The sequence below is a fragment of the Porites lutea genome, chromosome 8, assembly GCF_958299795.1.
Source record: "Porites lutea chromosome 8, jaPorLute2.1, whole genome shotgun sequence".
In the NCBI taxonomy this organism is placed as follows: domain Eukaryota; kingdom Metazoa; phylum Cnidaria; class Anthozoa; order Scleractinia; family Poritidae; genus Porites; species Porites lutea.
This window is the reverse complement of record NC_133208.1, coordinates 2,119,894-2,124,235: the sequence shown is the minus strand read 5'-3', so window position 1 is coordinate 2,124,235 and position 4,342 is coordinate 2,119,894. Positions and strand designations below refer to the sequence as shown.

Below are 4,342 nucleotides of genomic sequence, written 5' to 3'. Positions count from 1 at the left end.
CCTGCCCTTCTGTAAAAAAATTATAAATTTATAAGTAAACTTAAATTTTGAAAAATTTTTTTTGAAGCAGTAAGTCAATGGTTTAGTAAAAGGATATCATACCCGTGTCTGAATGTCCCAATTGTGCTCGTTAAAAGCTAGAAAATTTCTATGTTACTGGAATGCCAAAACATTGCTACCTACATTTCTAGATATTTTTATAAAAACGTTAATTAGAAGCTTTATTTTTCGTTCTTCACAATAATTGCTAACGTTGGTCAAGAAAAATAGCTCGGATAAATAAATTTTATCGCAAACATGTGCGCAATTTAAGGATACCCAATCTTACTCATACCAGAACAACTAGATTATTCCTCTGGGGTTTGAATGGGTGTCACGTGACGTGGTAGCTCCCCTTAGGCCTGTCCCGATTCACCATTTTCACATAGGCCATAATGCATCTTGTTTACCTCCCAAAATTTTGCATAACTATTGTCTTCGATTTCTCTTGGGCCGACTGTAATAGTAATAAAATATATAGTAATATATTGAGAGATAATTTAAATTAATTATGCAAGAGTAAAAACAAATGATTGTCTACAACACGTAATATCTCCCAACACCTTTATTTCTTTTTTGTTTGGCTCACTGAGTCGTGTATTGATCATGATCGCTTACTATAATTCTACGTGGAAGAATAGCCGACTATTTCATGTCAAGTAGCTTCACGGCAGCTATGGGCCAGACTCTTTTCTTCTTTAAGTTAGCAGAAAAACTCCGAATATCATAAACGAAAGGTTATCCAGAAATTTTTACACCTTGTCACCTGCCGCTCTACAGCTTAAATTTCTCGCCCAATATTTGCTCCTTCGAACAGTAATTTACAGAAAAAAGTCATTGGGTGCTCCCGTAAATTTTTGATTCATAGGACAGCGTATGGGTTCCCTGAGTTATATCCAAAATTACTCCCTTAAGTTAAATGATTATTGGCATTGGTGGATGGTAATGTTGGGTGCGATGCCAGTTGAGATACTGACAGCTAAATTAAATTCATTATCCAAAAATACAAACAAATGATTGTCTACAACAAGTAATATTTCCCAACACCTTTATTTCTTTGTCAGGTTTGGCTCACTGAGTATTGATCGCCCACTATAATTCTACATGTGAGACTAGCCTACAATTTCAGTAGCTTCACAGCAGCTGTTGGCCAGGCTCATTTCTTCTCCATCTGGCAAACAATAGCTCGGGGATGCGAACAGGGATCGTCATTCCACTTTCCTTTTGCACTTCCGCTGACGTACAAGTGCCCACAGTTCTCTGATCCAGGACCGTTAGGCTCACCCGTATTCCATGCAGAGAAGGTATCGGCCACTGCCGTCCCGTCGAGCCATTCAAAGACGTTGTTGTTGTTGGGTGCTATCATTCCAAGCCGTGGATCATCTTTTCCCTCCATCAGACTCAAAAGGAAAGCGTTCTGCTCGGCTGATTTGATGATTGGTAGGGTTGCTCCGAGTTGATTGCATAGGTATAATCCCCGCACAAATGCTTCCTTTGTTTCGGGGAGTATATAGTAGCACTGATTTCCGTTTTCAACCCAGCCCTTTGGACAAGCTAAACCGAGATACAAAACATAATTTTCCTTGTAAGTCTTTCTAATGAAATAAGGTTTGGAAAACGGCGAACCTTGTCATAAGCATTTTTCACATTTTTCGCAGGTGAGAAACTATCAATTCATTGCATATTACAGCGAATTGTGCTGGAAGATAAGGATATCAGTTGGCTTACATAGTTCTCTGTCCTTGCGATACCTTTTCAAATGTTTTCTGAAAGCCTACCTCAGCTTTCTCCCGCGGCCAGGAGTCTAAATTCAACCTACAAAACACTAATTGCGTACGCTTTGCCTAGTCCCTGTCGGCGTCTTTCCAGGCCCCCTCGGTCAATGCATTTCGCTGACGTCTCAAAATATCGCTCGGACCACGTCACCCGAAATGCATCAGCCGCGCACAATAACGAGGTCTGGGGTCTAGGCAGACGTACGCCCACAAAGATATAGCTATCTTGCTAAGAAACTATGCCATGCTATTTGCTAACTTTTTTAAAAAGCTAAAACGCGTCTTCACATCAATTGAATTCCATAAATAATGGTCCAGGTTCGCTATGCTGCTCTGTGAACGTGTATTCTTATCATTTGTGATACGTCTAGTGTACTCTATTATAACTTCAAACTGGGAGAATTTTTCAAACCCTTCAAACCCGAGAATTTTTAAAGTGAAAAGCGTCTTAATTAAGGAAACAATGAAGGGAATAAAAAGCAATATCATTGGTGGCAAATTACTCCTTAATTCTGGCACGAAATTTTAGCGCTAATTTAAAATTTCAGATCTGAAATTACAAAATTGCTATAATACAATGACGTTCAGTACGTATCAGTGCCAAGATGGCGTCAAAGTTTTAAAACCGGTTATGAATGAAGATGTCAGGGCCCTTAAAATATTCCTTCGAAAAGCGAAAAACACCAAACAACGCATCGAGAATTCTAATAGGTATTTTTTCAAAAAAAGTTAGAAAATAGTGAATTAAGCCAAATATTTTGGCCTTAAATTTGTTACCCACGATATTAATAGGTATAAAGGCTAAAAAATTCTTAGAATTTGGACAAAACGGGCGTATATTTCATGCTATTTTCAATCGTCACTATTTGATTTCACAGGCTAATTATTACTAATATAATATAGTATTTAAATTAGGCTAATTATTACTACATACTATTAGGTTAATTATTACTACTATCAGACTAATTATTACTACGCACTTGGCTCCGGGGTCGGCGTAGGTATCGAGCAGCAGCATTTTTTTTTCTTGTTCTTCTTCCCTTTCCCACAGGAGTGTCCACATTCTTCATAACCGTTTGGGCAGGATTTACCTTTGATGCACATGCCTCCTTGTTTCATACAAGAATTGCCTGTTAAAATATAAATTGATGTCTTATCCCTTTCGCGTACAGTTTGACAGGGGGGGCTGGGGGAGAAGGAGTGGGCCGGGTGGGAAGGAGTGGAGCGGGGGGAAAGGAGTCGGCCGGGGGGGGGGGGAAGGAGTGGGCCGGGGGGGAAGGAGTCGGCCGGTGGGGAAGGAGTGGGCCGGGGCGGATTGGGTTGTTGTACGTTATATATCCCTACTTCCAAGATTTTTTATTCGATTTTTTAAAGCGCTTTCAGGAGACAGAACCCTTCCACTTCACGGAAGCTCTTCAATTATTTATTACTCAGAGACATTTTGGCAATTCATTCCCGGCGATTAAAGTTTCTAATTAGCACAATCTTTTTATGTCTCTCTTTTTTTCTTCACTGACCAAATTTTGAAATTAAAACAGTAAACTGATCCTTACGGGAGGAAGTGCATGGCTTATTAACTCAAATATCCCCCAAAAAGTGATCACGAGTAGATTACGAATAGTCCCCATTTTCCCCCAGGGGATAGTAGAGCGAGCGAAACGCGAGGGCGCGTGAAAATCACCCCACGCGAGAAAGGCGATACGCGGAAGGGAGAGAGAACGACCGGGGACAAGGCAGCTTGAAAAGTCAAAAATTTGCCCAGTCCCTGAATGAGACGATGTGAAAATAGTTCTGTTTAGCCTCCTCTCAGGATATTGAAATAGCTAAAAGTGTAAAACTTACATTACTGTTAGTTATCGAAAAAAAATGTTTTGTTAGTATTTCGGGCCATTTCCGAACAGTTAAACATCAAAATTTCACCGTGGGAGTATCCCTCGGACCCCTTCTTAGTATGATCACCTTTTTTGCCCCCTCGGATTGCAAGTTCTGCTTCCTGGTCCCTGGCATAACCCACAGCCAGGAGACTAAGAACCACGATAAGCAACAGGCTTTTCATCTTTCACTCTTCTTTGCCAACAGAATTGTATTGATAGAAACTGAAAACCAAAATAAAAAATGTCATATTAAAATCTGCAAAGCTGGTCGCACTTTGTGAAAATTATAATTTGCAAGACATCAACCAACGTTTTCAAAGTTTTAAGGTAGATGTGCCTTCAGATTTCACCAAGAAAGATTATTACGATTAGTGCTCTCAGATAAAATTTGTATTGTATCGTCTTCATAAACCTACAGGGACATTTTCTGAATGGGTGAAGGCACTAAGAAATGTTTTCAGCAGAGAACTGACCTAAAAAAAGCAGCTCCTAGTTACATAGTACCTTTCAAACGTGGTCTATCACAAAAGAAACTGTCTCATCGAACTGAAAACTTCTAAAAAGGTGACTGCGATAAAACGCTCTCACCTGAAACTAAAGTCTTAGAGGGACTGACGATTTTTAGATTAAAATCTTGATTACGTCTCATGGAAA

At 39.6% G+C, this 4,342-nt stretch overlaps 1 long non-coding RNA gene across 1 annotated transcript; it reads right to left on the bottom strand.

The window, feature by feature from the left end:
- Positions 1 to 1,256: 1,256 nt before the first annotated feature.
- LOC140945938 (uncharacterized) lies at positions 1,257 to 3,908 on the bottom strand. The gene is made up of 3 exons (XR_012166775.1): positions 3,774 to 3,908; positions 2,795 to 2,944; positions 1,257 to 1,593 (listed from the first exon to the last, which is right to left on the bottom strand). It is a non-coding gene; the product is annotated as an uncharacterized lncRNA (long non-coding RNA).
- Between the last annotated feature and the right edge of the window lie 434 nt (positions 3,909 to 4,342).